Source organism: Lagenorhynchus albirostris, chromosome 9 (genome assembly GCF_949774975.1).
Source record: "Lagenorhynchus albirostris chromosome 9, mLagAlb1.1, whole genome shotgun sequence".
NCBI lineage: Eukaryota > Metazoa > Chordata > Mammalia > Artiodactyla > Delphinidae > Lagenorhynchus > Lagenorhynchus albirostris.
The window spans coordinates 51,174,030-51,193,122 of record NC_083103.1 but is presented as its reverse complement, the minus strand read 5'-3'; the positions used below and the strand labels follow the sequence as shown (position 1 = coordinate 51,193,122).

At 40.5% G+C, this 19,093-nt stretch overlaps 1 protein-coding gene and 1 non-coding gene across 8 annotated transcripts in view; one reads left to right on the top strand and one right to left on the bottom strand.

The window, feature by feature from the left end:
* Positions 1-19,093, top strand: part of FAM168A (family with sequence similarity 168 member A) — a 235,165-nt gene that overhangs the window by 60,946 nt on the left and 155,126 nt on the right. The window lies entirely within an intron of this gene.
* TRNAR-UCU (transfer RNA arginine (anticodon UCU)) lies at positions 5,191-5,263 on the bottom strand. The gene has a single exon. It is a non-coding gene; the product is annotated as a tRNA-Arg (tRNA).

The following is a 19,093-nucleotide window of genomic DNA, read 5'->3' as shown; positions in this document are numbered from 1 at the left end:
AGGCCCAGCCGCTCCGCGCCATGTGGGATCTTCCCGGACCGGGTCACGAACCCGTGTCCCCTGCATCGGCAGGCGGACTCTCAACCACTGCGCCACCAGGGAAGCCCTATAACAAGTACTTTTTTACACTAATATTCTAGAGCTCTGTGATTTTGATCACAGAATTCATTCATTGATTCACTGAATATTTGTTGAGCACCTGCAATGTACTAGTCACTGTTCTAAGCACAGGGGATACAGTTGTGACCAAGAAAAAGTCCTTGTCCTCAAAAATCTTTCATTCTAGGGGCTTTCCTGGTGGCGCAGTGGTTGAGAGTCTGCCTGCTGATGCAGCGGACACGGGTTCGTGCCCCGGTCCGGGAAGATCCCACATGCCACGGAGCGGCTGGGCCCGTGAGCCATGGCCGCTGAGCCTGCACGTCCGGAGCCTGTGCTCCGCAATGGGAGAGGCCACAACAGTGAGAGGTCTGCATACCGCAAAAAAAAAAAAACAAAAAAAACAAAAAAAACAAAAAACTTTCATTCTAGTGGGAGAGACTGACAGTAAACAAACAAACTAATAAATAATACAATTTTAGTGTCATAATAAAAAAATAAAGCAAAGTAAGGGAACAGTATATGTTGGGGGGGATGATCAAGAAAAGCTTCTCTGAAGAGATGGCGTTTGAGCAGAGCCCTGAATGATCTAGAGTAGAAAACGTTGAGAAGATGTGAAGGTAGAGGAAATAGCAAGCAGAAAGGTCCAGAGGTAGGGATTTGCTAGCTGTGTTTGAGGAACCGCAAGAAGGCCATTATTGGTTGGACAGGAGTTTGACAAACAATGCATAGAGCTTTGGAATCATTTAGCCCTGGGGGGTCATTTCTGACTCCTGTCACTTAATTTGCTGTGTGACTGGGCAGAGTACCTGACTTTTCTGAGTTTTAATTTCCTTATATACAAAATGGAGATAAAAGAAAGGCTGTCTTGAGAATTAAAAGACAATATATGTACAACACCTAGAATGTTGCCTGGCACATTACTTTATTAAATATATGTTTACTGCACATCTACTATTATCAGCTGTGTCACTAGACACTCATTCCACTATCATCTGGTAAATTCAGTTCGTTTTTCTCTGTTTTTTCAAGTTGTTCTAGTCAGCAGATCTTAAAGTTCTATTCTTGTGCCTGGGCTCTGCTAGGCATTCTCCCTGAACTCACCTTTGTATTGAAAAATCAAGGAAGAAAGTGTTGGAATGAAAAGAAAATGATTTAGAAGTTGATGAGTAGGTACAAAAGTAAGGGCTTGGGATTCTGGTAATTGCAGCCTCTGATATATTCATTTATTATGGAAAGAAACTACCTGTGCATTTCTGTCATCTTTCCTCATCACTGAATGCTAGCTCTACTCCGGCACTTCCCAGCCAGGCTTCCTGCTGACTCAAACCTGCTTGCCTTAGGAAAATCAGATAGGAGCCAAGTCCTCCATCCTTATAAGACCATCTGTTTTCAGAGCCACAGCTGCTATCCTTACAATTGCAACCCAACACAACTGGAATGATTTATTCATCTCCAGGTAACATTTGTGCACCAGCCTTCCAGCAAACTATAGTATCAGCTTTACACTTAATGAAGCATCCAGCACAGGTGGGGAGCTGTACCGTAAAGGATGCTTCTGGCTTACGAATGGCTGATGGACAGGTAGAGGTAAGCTGTTAATCCTGAACGTGTGGCCAGGGAGAGTAGAGTAAATACTGGGCAATAAGGGAGCATTTCTTGTCCAGTAAAGAGTCTCGATTGTATATACGATATTCCTGGAATTTCAAGATAATATAACTCATCTTTAAGTTAAATGTTGTACCCCTGTTGAGTTAGGTGAGAAAATTAAAATCCAGAAAGGGGAAGAAAGAGACTTCATTTAAGCTGCATACTAGTTTGGCACAGTTAAGTCTAGAACTCAGGTATTCCATTTCCCAGCCCACTGTTTACCTCCACATGTTTCATTGTGCAGTGAAAAACTTTAAAGCAAATATGAGATGGCATTATTATTTTTTTGCTCAGTTTATAACTTTCTGATACTGTGAACAAATCACAACTTTTGTCCCTTAATAACTAAATGACCGAGTTGCTAATTTTTTTGAACCTCTCTTCTTATATATAAAATGAGGATAATTAACACTTGTTCTGAATTATTTTATGGATTAAGCAAGGTAAAGTATACAAAAGCTGTTTAGGTTATTTTTATTAATCAGCAGATACTAAACAAATGCTAATTTGTCTTTTTCAGTTCACTTGAGCAGACACTGGTTAAACTTCTACTTTGTGCCAGCTCAGTTTCTAGACTCTTTACTTACGTTATCATTTTCTTTTTTTTTTTAAATGAATTTATTTATTTATTTATGTTTGGCTGCGTGGGGTCTTCTTTGCTGAGCGCAGGCTTTCTCTAGCTGCGGCAAGCGGGGGCTACTCTTCGTTGCAATGCACGCACGGGCTTCTCATTGCTGTGGCTTCTCTTGTTGCGGAGAACAGGCTGTAGGCGTGTGGGCTTCAGTAGGCGTGCGGGCTTCAGTAGTTGTGGCACGGGGCTCAGTAGCTGTGGCTTGAGGGCTCTAGAGTGTAGTTGTGGCGCATGGGCCTAGTTGCTGTGTGGCATGTGGGATCCTCCTGGACCAGGGCTTGAACCCTTGTCCCCCTGCCTTGGCAGGCAGATTCTTAACCACTGCTCCACCAGGGAAGTCCCACATTATCTTATTTAACCTTTAGGTTCCTTTCTTTCTCCCCTTACTATATTTAGGATCTAATTGATACAATAGTACTCTTTTTCCATAACAAAATACTTCTATAGTGAAATCTCCGTAACCGAGCACAGTTGTTGCAAACAAGTGTTTCTTGCTTTAGAAAAATCTATAGTGTTAGTATGAACCTGTGCTGATATCTGTGGACCAGTGCAGGTAGAGCTAGTCTATGAGCCTTGGCTTCTGCCCCTCCTACAAGGTGCTTTGGGGACCCTGTGTTTAGAGGGCAAGTCATAACTATGACAGCACTCTTTGTCACCTCAGAGAAAGTTTCTGCTTCGGAATGCTTGGTTTTAGTGAATTGCTTCCTTTTCCACCTTAGGTTTTAGGCTCTTTGACAAGCCATCTTCTTCTCAAATCCAATTTCCCTTTACCACCAAGGGCTTGTAGACAGTAGTTCAGATGGAGAACAAAAGCTTTCTCCAGTTCCTGGTGGTTCTGTAAGAGTGGGAAGGCCTCAGGGAGAGGTTGCATCTGCTTAATGGAATTCATTTGTGATGTGTGCCTGACTAGGCTGTATTTTACCAGGCACTCTGCTGGGGCTGGCTGAGGAGACGAGATTTAGAAATGGAGATCTGTCAACACGAGTTTTGGCTATTTCTGTACTTGCCAGTATCAGCTAGGGCTCCAAAGAGCTTGTTGGAATCGATGTTGCTGCTGCTGCTTATTTTCTTTTTCCTTTTCCTTTTCCTCTTCTCATCTTTTCTTCTTTCTTTTCTGTCTTTTTGCTACCTGTGTCTATTGTCCAAGTTTTCCATTTGCACCTGGTTCTTCTGTTTGGTTGTTTTTCTAGGTTGTTGATCTGTTCAGTGAGTGGCTCAGTATAATGCAATTCAACGACTAAGTGGAGATTTAGTAATGACTAAAATAAGGTACAGGGAAACCTAGTGTGAGGTGTAGTAGAAAAGCATTGGTAAACCCATAGACATGTGGCTTCAAATCTCAGCTTTGCCTTATACCTGCTCTGTGATCTTGGGTAAATCATTTGTTCTCTTTGAGACATAGTTTCTTCATCTCTAAAAATGGGAATATAAATATCTGCTTTGTTCAAAGTTGTGGTGAGGATTAAATGAGAGATTAAATGAGAGAAATGAGGAAAGAATCAAGCATTAAGTTAGTGCTTGTTAAATATTCCTTTCCATCTTTCCTCCCATCTCCTTGAGGGAGTGTACATGGGAAAATCAGACATGTATACAAATGAGTGTGTATGAGTGTGTGTGTATTCTCATGTATCTATGTGTTAGTTTAATATAGCTCTGAGAAATGGCAGAAAATTGCCCTAGTCATTGGGAATTGGGAGGTGAGGGCTTGGGGTTGATGCATATCTTCCTTAAAACCAGGCTGAGAGACATACTCTGATACAGGGTAACATAACACAATCCTTGTGTCTTTAAAGAAGACCTTAGGGGAGAAAAAGAAAGAACCTGGTGGTGGAAGCCTTGGGATGCTACATTCCTCAGGGGGATCATTAGAGTGTCTCTGGTAGCTACTGGTCTCTTAGAGGTAAAATAATCTGCTTCACAGTAAGCTGAGCGTTTGTAAGCGTGAGAGTTGCCTTTTAGGAACAGTTAGTACATAGTTTGGAAGGTTGTAGCCACCAACCTTCCCTTTCCCACCCCCAAAATCTGTTATATCATCATCAGAATGATCTTTTCCTAGATTCAAATCTAATCATCTTAATTTGCTGTTAAAACTCTTCATTGGCTCCAAGTTGCCTTTAGGTTAGAGTCTAAATTCCTTGTATAACATACAAGGTCTTCCTTGATCTGATTTCTGCTCATCTCCTACTGCTCTTGCCTGTGCTCTAGTGACACTGTATTATTTGCAGCTTCTTAACCTCTCCATCCTCATGTATGTTGTGGCCCATGATAGTCTTTCTGCTGTGCTGTACTCTTTCCTGTTCCTCTGTTTTACTTGACAATCTCTACTCTTTCTTTAAAACTCTTCTCAACTACTGTGTTTTCTGTGAAGTCTTCCCTGACTTCTGAAGGTGAGGTGCCATGGGATGAGAGACTTCCCTTCTTTAGGTTCATCTAGAATTTTGTACATACAGATGTCTAACTACATGTAGCATCAGTGATTAGTAGGCACAGTGATGTCTCTTAATGCTTTTATTACCCATTGGTTTCTTTATTTTAGTGCCTTCATTGGGACACTCAGTCCATCCTTATGTAGATCTATACACAACAGATATCTTTAGAATTAGAAAAATAAATGCAGATACAATATAGCTCCTTGCCAGACTTAGCAAACTCTATTTTACTATATGCCTCTTATCCCTGATGCAGTGAATAGCCATCAGTAAAATGAACCATTAAGTTTGGAGGAGCTATTTATTATCAGGTTGATGGCATAAGTCCATCTGATCTGATTTTTTTTTTTTTTTGGCCATGCTGTGTGGCTTGCGGGATCTTAGTTCCCCGACCAGGGATCAAACCCGGGCCCCCTGCAGTAGAAGTGCAGAGTCCTAACCACTGGACCGCCAGGGAATTCCCTGATCTGATTTTTTTTTAAATAGACTATTGTATATTTTATTTTATTTTTCTTGATTGCTCCACCTTTTTATTTTATTTTTTTTAACATCTTTATTGGAGTATAATTGCTGTACAATGGTGTGTTAGTTTCTGCTTTATAACAAAGTGAATGAGCTGTACATATACATATATCCCCATATCTCCTCCCTCTTGCATCTCCCTCCCACCCTCCCTATCCCACCTCTCTAGGTGGTCACAAAGCACGGAGCTGATCTCCCTGTGCTATGCGGCTGCTTCCCACTAGCTATCGATTTTACATTTGGTAGTATATATAAGTCCATGCCACTCTCTCACTTCATCCCAGCTTACCCTTCCCCCTCCCTGTGTCCTCAAGTCCATTCTTTATGTCTGCATCTTTGTTCCTGTCCTGCCCCTAGGTTCTTCAGAACCTTTTGTTTTTAGATTCCATATATATGTGTTAGCATACGGTATTTATTTTTCTCTTTCTGACTTACTTCACTCTGTATGACAGTCTCTAGGTCCATCCACCTCACTACAAATAACTCAATTTCATTTCTTTTTATGGCTGAGTAATATTCCATTGTATATATGTGCCATTTCTTCTTTATCCATTCATCTGTCAATGGACACTTAGGTTGCTTCCATGTCCTGGCTATTGTAAATAGACCTGCAGTGAACATTGTGGTACATGACTCGTTTTGAATTATGGTTTTCTCAGGGTATATGCCTAGTAGTGGGATTGCTGGGTCGTATGGTAGTTCTATTTTTAGTTTTTTAAGGAACCTCCATACTATTCTCCATAGTGGCTGTATCAATTTACATTCCCACCAACAATGCAAGAGGGTTCCCTTTTCTCCACACCCTCTCCAGCATTTATTGTTTCTAGATTTTTTGATGATGGCCATTCTGACTGGTGTGAGGTGTTACCTCATTGTAGTTTTGATTTGCATTTCTCTAATGATTAATGATGTTGAACATTCTTTCATGTGTTTGTTGGCAATCTGTATATCTTCTTTGGAGAAATGTCTATTTAGGTCTTCTGCCCATTTTTGGATTGGGTTGTTTGTTTTTTTGATATTGAGCTGTATGAGCTGCTTGTAAATTTTGGAGATTAATCCTTTGTCAGTTGCTTCATTTGCAAATATTTTCTCCCATTTGAGGGTTGTCTTTTCATCTTGTTTATGGTTTCCTTTGCTGTGCAAAAGCTTTTAAGTTTCATTAGGTCCCATTTGTTTATTTTTGTTTTTGTTTCCATTTCTCTAGGAGTTGGGTCAAAAAGGATCTTGCTGTGATTTATGTCATAGAGTGTTCTGCCTATGTTTTCCTCCAAGAGTTTGATAGTTTCTGGCCTTACATTTAGGTCTTTAATCCATTTTCAGTTTATTTTTGTGTATGGTGTTAGGGAGTGTTCTGATTTTGTTCTTTTACATGTATGTCCAGTTTTCCCAGCACGACTTATTGAAGAGGCTGTCTTTTCTCCATTGTATATTATTGCTTCCGTTATCAAAAATAAGGTGACCATATGTGCGTGGGTTTATCTCTGGGCTTTCTGTCCTGTTCCATTCCTGATCTGATTTTTTAATCATTGGTAAACTTTGGCCAAGATAAGCATAATTGTTATGCTTTCTTTCAAATAACTTTTCACTTGCATCCTCAAATTTCTTCTGATATAAATAGGATCTGAATTCTGCTTTTCATGCTGGAGTTTTCCCCAGATGTCTGGTAATCCTTGATTGTTTGTATTTTAAAATGGGATACTAAAAAGCTGATTGGAAATTTTAAATACTTGGGTGGAGCTTACTGATTATGGACCTCAACTATAATGGTGATCTGCCTGGGCTATTTGTGGGGCAACTGCAATGTCAGTATCTTTAGATCTTTTTACTAGGGCTGGTCAGATTCTCTTGAAGGATCTTCTAGTCTCCTTCCTAGAGGTTATAGGCCTGGCTGCCAGTGGTCTGGAAGCTGGGGGGTGGGGGGCGCTGCAGGGGAAGGCTGTAAGGAGGCCCTCAATGTTCAGTTCGCTTAACACTATTATTTTCAGTATAGTAACCCTGCCTTCAACTGTGGTGCTCCCACATTATGAGTTTATTAGATATGTTTTTGTTTTTTTTTTTTTTTTTTGCGGTACGTGGCCTCTCACTGTTGTGGCCTCTCCCGTTGCGGAGCACAGGCTCCGGACGCGCAGGCTCAGCGGCCATGGCTCACGGGCCCAGCTGCTTTGCGGCATGTGGGATCTTCCCGGACCGGGGCACGAACCTGTGTCCCCTGCATCGGCAGGCAGACTCTCAACCACTGCGCCACCAGGGAAGCCCTATTAGATATGTTTTTAAAGGAAGAGTGAGGCCCCAGGGACTCTACTGGTAGTCAAGTGTGAAGAATTAGAGGCAATATTTTGGTTTTGAAGATGCTTTTTTTTTACTTACTTCCTAGTTCTCTGTGTGTCCCAGACAGACAAGGTTAATTCCTAAGATGAGAATTCAGTGCAATAAGGAATAGTCCTCATTTGATCCTTATGGTAGCCCAGTGGGACAGGTAATATTTTTCCTATTTCCCCCCCCCAGGGAAATTGAAGCTCACTGAGATTAAATGACTTGTCCAAGGTCACTTGGCAAAATAAAGAGTGGCAGAGCTGAGACTCATTCTCTTCCTTTGACTCCAAATCCTACTCTCTGATTGCAGTGCATGATACTTCCTCCCTCAATATGAATGGGCTGCCAAAAGAGAAAATATGCCAGCCACATGGGTATTAGCAGTAGTTTGAACTGTTAGTAAACAGCCAAGTCCTCTTCCCTGGGAAGATTTCAGCTGATTAGAGTTCTCAGTCTATTTTTCCAATTTATGTAAAGGAGGAGGATAAAGAACTGTTGTGTTCGGACTTGCAACAAACTTTAATTCCTTTAGTGGAAGCACTAAAGATACACAGTTGCATTGCCAGTTTGGCACAAGGAAATACTTAAGCTCTCAAGTAGAAAGAACTGAGTTTCTAGTACAGCTTAAATGTTCTGGACTCCAGGAGGGATTCATCATGAATCTGGGAACGTTAAGGTTCTAAGATACATTCATTCTTGGGCTTGAAGGTTGAGTTTGTCTACACAATTCAGTAGAATAATTCTGTATACCTTTTTGAGCTCCTGCTTACTAGGAACAATAATAGACACTGGGAAATATCTTGCTTAGGAATCTCATGGTCCAGTTGGGAAGGGACACACAAACAAATAATTACATTATTTGTAAGAAATTAAGTGTAAGAAAGTACTATAATTGAGAGAGATACAACAAGTGCTGAACAGGGGATGATTCATTCTGCCCAGATCAAGGGTACAGGGAATGACTGGAGAAAACTTTACAGTGAAGATGATGATTGATTTGTGCTTTACAAGAAGGGTCAGATCTCTAGATAGATAGGAAATGAAGGGCATTGTAGGCAGAGGGAACAGTATGTGCAAAATCCCAGAAAGAAGAAAGAGCTTGTTGTTTTGAGGGAAGCAGTGGGCAGCTTGATTCAGCTAGAACTAGAGAGTAAGGTAAACCAGGCCTCTTCTCTGGTCTAGGGCTCCAGGGTCCCTTCCTATCATGCTGTGCCAGCATCTGCTCACCATAGGCATATCCTTCCTAATATGCAAGTGTTCTCTGAAGCAGCCTGCATCTCCTCTCTATTCTTGCTTGCCTTTCTTCAGAGCTTATTTAGTATAATTACCTCTCTTCTCCAAACCTTTGTTGCCCTTTGAAAGCCAATGCAATTCCCTCCTAAGTTAATAACGACAAGTGTTCATCCATAATTTGTTTCTGTGTCGCTTCCTATTCTAGAAGGATTTTCCATTAGTGATATTTCTGATTATGCCCAGGGTGGAGGTTTATTGTTTGGTTACTTGCATTTCTTGAGCCTTTGTTATAGATTTATTTTCAAGTTAACCTTCTATTCAGCTCAGGAATCCTTCAGCTTAGAGAGTAAAGTGTGGTAAAATGAGACCACCTAGGAAGCATCTCTTACTAGCCTCGAAGAGCTAGTAATTTCTTTTTGTCTTGGTGTTTGTCACCCCTCCCTAGAACTTTCTCTTTTTTTAGTGTCTGTCTTCTCATCTAGATAGTGGACCATCTGAGAGCAGGGATTTATTATAGTTCATCTCTTGTGTTTTCAACAGCCAAGTTAGAGCCTGGACACAGAAGAAGTGTTTGATACATGTTTATTATTTATTGAGAGGATATAGGAGTTCTAGTTTCAGTTCTACAAGTGTGTGACCTTGAGCAGATTACTTTCAATCTTTGAAACTGCAGTTTTCTTATCTCTAAAATACGGAGGCTGGACTCTGTGGGCAGTATCATAGCATTTATCCTACTTATAGCAGTCAGGGTCCGGTTGAAGTGATAGAAGTCACACCATTAATTTGAAACAGGTAAAATTTAATATAAAGAATTGTTAACTAGGTAAAAAGTAGTTAACTAAGAGATAAAAACAGAACTCTGAGGTATAATAGAGGTGGTGAGTGCAGAAAATGACTACCATCCCTAAGGCTGAGGGAAAAGCAAACAAGGAAGGAACTTACAAGCTTAAGAAAAGAGAGCTCCACAAGGCCAAGATTCTGAGGCGAGTGCATGGAATACACTCATAGGAATGTGCTGCTTATTGCTGTGGTGAAGAAACTGCCTAGAGGGCGCTCGCCTCAGAACCTGGAGAGCCCCTGTCTTCAAATTTACCATGTCCCCCTGTATGCTGATCTGCTTGCTGCCTTATAGAAAAACCAAACACTGGAAAAAGTCCTTTCTTTCTCCCTTAGCCTTGTAGTCTCCTTCCAGTACCTTCTATTGGCATAACCTGATGTGAACCAGCTGGGGAAGGAGAAATGTAGTCTGCAGAATCCAGTCAGAGTAGGGCAATGAAGAACTGGTTTGGAGCTGTAAGGCAAAAATTAACAATTTCTATATTGTAATAATCTGTTTCGATATTTGTCTTCCTCATTGCATCATGAGCTCGGTAGTGGCTGGAGCGTTGTCATATTTGTCTCTGCATTGACTCAGAATGGGCCTGGCACCTCAGAGTTGCTCAGTAAATACTGTTTGAATGAAGGAAAGTCTCTGTAAGACAGGGAAAATTAGGTGTTTCTCTAGGTTGGCTTAAGTCTTATTATCTTGAAAGGGATTGGGGCTAGGCATCCTCCTCAGCAGTTAAAACCTTATTGAATGCTATTGTCTTGGGCCTATCGTGTGCATAGTTGCATTAGATGCTAGAGTAAGGACAGGGAAAACATCCTGCAGTTAATATTCGTATATTCTATGAAATTAAACATATTCCCTTTTCTAAAGGGTAACAATCTGAAATCTAAGTTAGGTACTTTGTAACCAAGGGTATTCCTCAGAAGGGCAAGGAGACTAAGAGAGTCATGTGCAATTTAGTCCATTTCATCCCTACAGCCCATTGTATTATGCCCATTTTACAGATGCAGGGCTTTCCCTGGTGGTCTAGTGGTTAAGACTCTGCGCTTCCACTGCAGGGGGTGCAGGTTCGATCCCTGGTCTGGGAACTAAGATCCCATGTGCCGTGAGGCCAAAAAAAAAAATCCTCATATACAGAGAGAGAAACTGATGCTGGGCTTCCCTGGTGGCGCAGTGGTTAAGAATCTGCCTGCCAATGCAAGGGACATGGGTTCAAGCCCTGACCCAGGAAGATCCCACATGCCGTGGAGCAACTAAGCCCATGCATCACAACTACTGAGCCTTAGCTCTAGAGCTTGCAAGCCACAACTCCTGAGCCCACGTGCCACAACTACTGAAGCCTGCATGCCTTGAGCCCATGCTCCGCAACAAGAGAAGCCACGACAATGAGAAGCCCATGCACCACTATGAAGAGTAGCCCCCGCTCGCCACAACTAGAGAAAGCCTGTGCACAGCAACGAAGACCCAACACAGCCAAAAATAAATTAATTAATTAAAAAAAAAAAAGAAACTGATGCTGAGGGATTTGACCAAAGTTATATAGCTAGTAAGTGGCAAAGCTAGTCCAGGCTTGACTGTTTTAAAATTTGAACAGGGTGGTATTCTCTCTCTTTTCCCCAGCTTATGAGGGCAAGCAGAGTTTTTCTTAGCTGATGGCAATAGAAACCTGTGGAACTGATTTCTGTTTCTGGCTGTTTGGGGCTGAGCAAGTAACAACAGAACGAAATAGCAGCACTTGTAAGGCTGCAATCATAGTGTTTGCTAGTAATTGGCCTTTTGAATAAGCCAGTTTGAGCCTGTGCTTCAGACACCTGATTTGTGAAGCAGTTGCTATCTGGCAACAGGGTATTCTTCTTCTTCCTCTTTTTTTTTTTTTTTAAATCCCACACTAGCAGCTCACAAAAGAGTTCTGATGCATTCCTTGCAACATTAAGCTTCTTTTCTCTTGCTCTTCCAGGTTTCTTCCCTTTTCTGGGGCCTGAAACTAGATAGACTGCTTAATTATTATTAGGAAGCAAAATTTATGAGGCTGGTAGTGTTTCTTGCTTCTGGGCCAGCACACACAAAGCCTTTAAGTAAGTTATTTAGGGTTGAGTGTCAGTTGTTCCTTTCTCAGGTCATCAGCCAGGCAGAGTTGGGGACCCTGATGCCTGTCTCATTGCTTGAAGGGTCAGAATATTGCAGATGGCCTGGGAGAGATACTCTTACAGGAAAAGCTTTCCATTAAAAGCACTGGAAGAGGCTGGTGATGTCAGGATTTGCTAATCAAATTATTCATCTGGTTATTTTGTGATTATCCATTGGGATGCCCACTGCGATTGGCTATTGTGGGAGTATGATTTCATCATGACAGTGAAAAGCCCTTGGACCAATGTCATCTATCCTTGGTTTCTTTTGTACTACCATTGACTAGGGAATCTTAGAATAGTCACCTTCCCCTTTGACTTTCCTGGGAGTAAATGCTGCTGCTTTACTGCTTTTCAGAAATGATAACATTTATATTTTGGAAGGAGCTGAAGAAGGAGTCTATACATGTCATTTATTTTTAACTGCATACTCATTGGAGTTGAAGTCTTACTTTCATTTTGTGGTTTAGTATCAAACAAGAAAGGGGATGTAGTAGAACGAGTATGGGCTTTAATAGCAGAACCACCTGGCAAAACCCTATTTTGCTACTTAATAACTTAATAGTTATTTATACTGTCTGAGCCTCAGTTTCCTTATCATTAAAATGAGAATAGTAATACATAATAACAACAATAATAGTGATCCACAATTTTGGGTAAGTGAATTTCTGTGAACCTCAATTTATTTATCTGTAAAATGGAGGCAGTAATTCCTCAGTAATAGGTTTGGTTTGAGAAAGAAACTGGCTAACCTAAATGGAAGTGTCTAGTGGAGTGACTGGCACATAGTATTTGTGAAAGCTAAGTGCTAAATAAATGGCTATGACTGTTCTTAGGAGATCTGAAGGAAAAGATTCCTGAGGGTAGCATACTTCCTGTGGGATGGGTCAGGGCTTAATAAATATTCGTTGATTAATTCTTTCAGTAGGGAGCTCTTGTCATTTCCTTTAAGGACAGTTTTACTTGATCTGCTGGTGTTCTTTCTCCTACCATCATTTCTCCAGACAGAGCTATGGAGTTGTTTCCCCTGAGAGTTTCCTTCCTAAGCTATAGTCTTGATTTTGTTGTTCCAAGTTGCTCTCTGTAGAGAAAGTGGGGTACAAAGTCTGAGTTGTGGTTCAAAACCTAGTAGGTGTATTTCTGGGTCAGTGTTTTGTATATAAGATCAAGGCGGGTTTGTCAGAGGTCTTCAAGGAGATGTGATCATGATGTTATTTTGCTATTTCTTTGGTATATACCAAGAAGGAGGGCTGGGCAGTAAAAAAATGTTGTATGGACCAGTAAACTAGATATCTCCGTAAAACTGGCCCGTGATCTACTTAACCTCTTCAGGCAAGAGACTCTGGCGAGTGTAAATTCCAACTGTTTTAGTACAGGGTTTCATTTCTCTTTTTGTCACAGAATTATAGAATCCTTAGAGATCTTCAGAAGCTGAAACACAGAGATTAGAGGGCTTAAGTCATGTGGTAAAAACAGAACCTATATTTCTTCCTTTTAACTCTCTTCCTGTAGTTTTTTGGAAAATTAGCGGTTTATTTCATAGAATGTCTAACCAACAATAAGCAGTTTATTTTTGAGAATACTCTGATTTTCCTTCTTACGAATGCTACAGGATTGTATTGAGCTGTGAAGTTTACAAGGTTCTTTCATGGCCAGTGTTGCCCTTCTCTTCACACCTTTGTTCCATAAGCAAGTCAAATACTCTTAATGATTTGAGTTTTTCTTCTTTTTTTTTAAAAAAAAAAAACTGATGAGAAAATTGAGGCCCAGAGAGGGGAGATGACTTGTTCAGAGTCACATAGTGAGTGAATGGTAGGGTTAGTATTAGCAAGAAGGCCATTTTATTTTTAGGTTTTTGATTATCCCTGGGAATATTGTCATACCTTGTCATCACTGGATATTATTACTCTCTAAAATTTTTGCATGTCTGTTGAGAGAAAAATACCTTATTGTTTTAATTTTCATCTCCCTAGTGAAGTTAAATATTTTTTCATGTTTATTGGCCATTTGTAGTTGTTTTGTGAATTTTATGTCATTTATTGCACATTTTCTGCTGGTTTCTTTTCTTTTTTTTTTTTTTTACATCTTATTGGAGTATAACAGCTATACAATGGTATGTTAGTTTCTGCTTTTTAACAAAGTGAATCAGTTCTACATATACATATATTCCCATATCTCTTCCCTCTTGCGTCTCACTCCCTCCCACCCTCCCTATCCCACCCCTCTAGGTGGTCACAAAGCACCGAGCTGATCTCCCTGTGCTATGTGGCTGCTTCCCACTAGCCAACTATTTTACATTTGGTAGTGTATATATGTCCATGCCACTCTCCCACTTTGTCCCAGCTTACCCTTCCCCCTCCCCATATCCTCAAGTCCATTCTCTAGTAGGTCGGCGTCTTTATTCCCGTCTTGCCCCTAGGTTCTTCATGACCATTTTTTTTTTTTTTTTTAGATTCCATATATATGTGTTAGCATATGGTATTTGTTTTTCTCTTTCTGACTTACTTCACTCTGTGTGACAGATTTTAGGTCCATCCACCTCACTACAAATAACTCAATTTCGTTTCTTTATATGGCTGAGTAATATTCCATTGTATATATGTGCCACTTCTTTATCCATTCATCTGTTGATGGACACTTAGGTTGCTTCCATGTCCTGGCTATTGTAAATAGAGCTACAATGAACACTGTGGTACATGACTCTTTTTGAATTATGGTTTTCTCAGGGTATATGCCCAGTAGTGGGATTGCTGGGTCGTATGGTAGTTCTATTTTTAGTTTTTTAAGGAACCTCCATACTGTTCTCCATAGTGGCTGTATCAGCTTATATTCCCACCAACAATGCAAGAGGGTTCCCTTTTCTCCACACCCTCTCCAGCATTTATTGTTTGTAGAGTTTTTTGGGTTTTTTTTTGCGGTACGCGGGCCTCTCACTGTTGCGGCCTCTCCTGTTGCGGAGCACGGGCTCCGGACACGCAGGCTCAGTGGCCATGGCTCACGGGCTTAGCTGCTGCGCGGCATGTGGGATCTTCCCGGACTGGGGCGCGAACCCGTGTCCCCTGCGTTGGCAGGCGGACTCTCAACCACTGTGCCACTGGGGAAGTTCTGTTTGTAGAGTTTTTGATGAAGGCCATTCTGACTGGTGTGAGATGATATCTCATTATAGTTTTTGGTTTTTTTTGCGGTATGCGGGCCTCTCACTGTTGTGGCCTCTCCCGTTGCGGAGCACAGGTTCCGGACGCGCAGGCTCAGCGGCCATGGCTCACAGGCACAGCCGCTCCGCGGCATGTGGGATCTTCCTGGACCGGGTCACGAACCCGTGTCCCCTGCATCGGCAGGCGGACTCTCTACCACTGTGCCACCAGGGAAGCCCCTCATTGTAGTTTTGATTTACATTTCTCTAATGATTAATGATGTTGAGCATTCTTTCATGTGTTTGTTGGCAGTCTGTATATCTTCTTTGGAGAAATGTCTATTTAGGTCTTCTGCCCATTTTTGGATTGCGTTTGTTTTTTTTATATTGAGCTGCATGAGCTGCTTGTAAATTTTGGAGATTAATCGTTTGTCAGTTGCTTCATTTGCAAATATTTTCTCCCATTCTGAGGGTAGTCTTTTCGTCTTGTTTATGGTTTCCTTTGCTGTGCAAAAGCTTTTAAGTTTCATTAGGTCCCATTTGTTTATTTTTGTTTCCATTTCTCTAGGAGTTGGGTCAAAAAGGATCTTGCTGTGATTTATGTCATAGAGTGTTCTGCCTATGTTTTCCTCTAAGAGTTTGATAGTGTCTGGCTTTATATTTAGGTCTTTAATGCATTTGGAGTTTATTTTTGTGTATGGTGTTAGGGAGTATTCTAATTTCATTCTTTTACATGTAGCTGTTCAGTTTTCCCAGCACGACCTATTGAAGAGTCTGTCTTTTCTCCAATATATATTCTTGCCTCCTTTATCAAAGGTAAGGTGACCATATGTGCGTGGGTTTATCTCTGGGCTTTCTATCCTGTTCCATTGATCTGTACTTCTGTTTTTGTGCCAGTACCATACTGTCTTGATTACTGTAGCTTTGTAGTATAGTCTGAAGTCAGGGAGCCTGATTCCTCCAGCTCCGTTTTTCTTTCTCAAGATTGCTTTGGCTATTTGGGGTCTATTGTGCTTCCATACAAATTGTGAAATTTTTTGTTCTAGTTCTGTGAAAAATGCCAGTGGTAGTTTGATAGGGATTGCATTGAATCTGTAGATTGCTTTGGGTAGTATAGTCATTTTCACAATGTTGATTCTTCCAATCCAAGACCCTGGTATATCTCTTCATCTGTTTGTATCATATTTAACTTCTTTCATCAGTGTCTTATAATCTTCTGTATACAGGTCTTTTGTCTCCTTAGGTAGGTTTATTCCTAGATATTTTTTTTTGTTGTTGCAATGGTAAATGGGAGTGTTTTCTTTCTAATTAATTTTATTTATTTTTGGCTGCGTTGGGTCTTTGTTGCTGCATGCAGGCTTTCTCTAGTTGTGGTGAGCGGGGGCTACTCTTCTTTGTGGTGTGCGGACTTTCATTGTGGTGGCTTCTCTTGTTGCGGAGCACGGGCTTTAGGCACACAGGATTCAGTAGTTGTGGCACATGGGCTTAGTTGCTCCGTGGTATGTGGGATCTTCCCAGACCAGTGCTTGAACCCTTGTCCCTTGCATTGGCAGGCGGATTCTTAACCACTGCGTGACAAGGGAAGTCCTGGGAGTGTTTTCTTAATTTCACTTTCAGATTTTTCATCATTAGTATATAGGAATGCAAGAGATTTCTGTGCATTAATTTTGTATCCTGCTACTTTACCAAATGCATTGATTAGCTCTAGTAGTTTTGTGGTAGCATCTTTAGGATTTTCTATGTATACTATCATGTCATCTGCAAACAGTGACAGCTTTACTTCTTCTTTTCCAATTTGGATTCCTTTTTATTTCTTTTTCATCTCTGATTGCAATGGCTAAAACCTCCAAAACTATGTTGAATAATAGTGGTGAGAGTGGGCAACCTTGTCTTGTTCCTGATCGTAGTGGAAATGGTTTCAGTTTTTCACCATTGAGGACAATGTTGGCTGTGGGTTTGTCATGTATGGCCTTTATTATGTTGAGGTAAGTTCCCTCTATGCCTACTTTCTGGATGGTTTTTATCATAAATGGGTGTTGAATTTTGTCGAAAGCCTTCTCTGCATCTATTGAGATGATCATATAGTTTTTATTGTTCACTTTGCCAGTATGGTGTATCACATTGGTTGATTTGCATATACTGAAGAATCCTTGCATTCCTGGGATAAACCCCACTAGATCATGGTGTATGATCCTTTTAATTTGCTGTTGGATTCTGTTTACTAGTATGTTGTTGAGGACTTTTGCATCTGTGTTCATCAGTGATATTGGCCTGTAGTTTTCTTTTTTTGTGACATCTTTGTCTGGATTCGGTATCAGGGTGATGGTGGCCTTGTAGAATGAGTTTGGGAGTGTTCCTCCCTCTGCTATGTTTTGGAAGAGTTTGAGAAGGATAGGTGTTAGCTCTTCTCTAAATGTTTTTTTGTTTTTTTTTGGTTTTTTTTGCGGTTCATGGGCCTCTCACTGTTGTGGCCTCTCCCGTTGTGGAGCACAGGCTCCGGATGCGCAGGCTCAGCAGCCATGGCTCACGGGCCCAGCCACTCCACGGCATGTGGGATCTTCCTGGACTGGGGCATGAACCCGCATCCCCTGCATCGGCAGGTGGACTCCCAACCACTGCGCCACCAGGGAAGCCCTTCTCTAACTGTTTGATGGAATTTGCCTGTGAAGCCATTTGGTCCTGGGCTGTTGTTTGTTGGAAGATTTTTAATCACAGTTTCAATTTCAGTGCTTGTGAATGGTCTGTTCATATTTTCTGTTTCTTCCTGGTTCAGTTTCAGACAGTTGTGCCTTTCTAAGAATTTGTCCATTTCTTCCAGGTTGTACATTTTATTGGCATATAGTTGCTTGTAGTAATTTCTCATGATCCTTTGCAATTCTGCAGTGTCAGTTGTTACTTCTCCTTTTTCATTTCTAATTCTATTGATTTGAGTCTTCTCCCTTTTTTTCTTGATGAGTCTGGCTAATGGTTTATCATTTTTGTTTATCTTCTCAAAGAACCAGCTTTTGGTTTTATTGATCTTTGCATTGTTTCCTTCATTTCTTTTTCATTTATTTCTGATCTGATCTTTATGATTTCTTTCCTTCTGCTAACTTTGGGGGATTTTTGTTCTTCTTTCTCTAATTACTTTAGGTTTAAGGTTAGTTTGCTTATTTGAGATGTTTTTTGTTTCTTAAGGTAGGATTGTATTGCTATAAACTTCCCTCTTAGAACTGCTTTTGCTGCATCCCATAGGTTTTGGGTTGTTGTGTTTTCATTGTCATTTGTTTCTAGGTATTTTTTATTTCCTCTTTGATTTCTTCAGTGATCTCTTGGTTATTAAATTGTGTATTGTTTAGCCTCCATGTATTTGTATTTTTTACAGTTTTTCCTGTAATTGATATCTAGTCTTATAGCATTGAGGTCAGAAAAGATACTTGATACGATTTTAATTTTCTTAAATTTACCAAGGCTTGATTTGTGACCCAAGATATGATCTATTCTGGAGAATGTTCCATGAGCACTTGAGAAGAAGTGTATTCTGTTGTCTTTGGATGGAATGTCCTATAAATATCAATTAAGTCCATCTGTTCTAATGTGTCATTTAAAGCTTGTGTTTCCTTAATTATTTTCATTTTGGATGATCTGTCCATTTATGAAAGTGGGGTGTTAAAGTCCCCAACTATGATTGTGTTACTGTCGATTTCCCCTTTTATGGCTGTTAGTATTTGCCTTATGTATTGAGGTGCTCCTATGTTGGGTGCATAAATATTTACAATTGTTATATCTTCTTTTTGGATCGATCCCTTGATCATTATGTAGTGTCCTTCTTTGTCTCTTCTAATAGTCTTTATTTTAAAGTCTGTTTTGTCTGATATGAGAATTTCTAGTCCAGCTTTCTTTTGATTTCCATTTGCATGTGATATCTTTTTCCATCCCCTCACTTTCAGTCTGTATGTGTCCCTATGTCTGAAGTGGGTCTCTTGTAGACAGCATATATATGGGTTTTGTTTTTGTATCCATTCAGCCAGTCTGTGTCTTTTGGTTGGAGCATTTAATCCATTTACATTTAAGGTAATTATGGATATGTATGTTCCTTTTACCATTTTCTTAATTGTTTTGGGTTTGTTATTGTAGGTCTTTTCCTTCTCT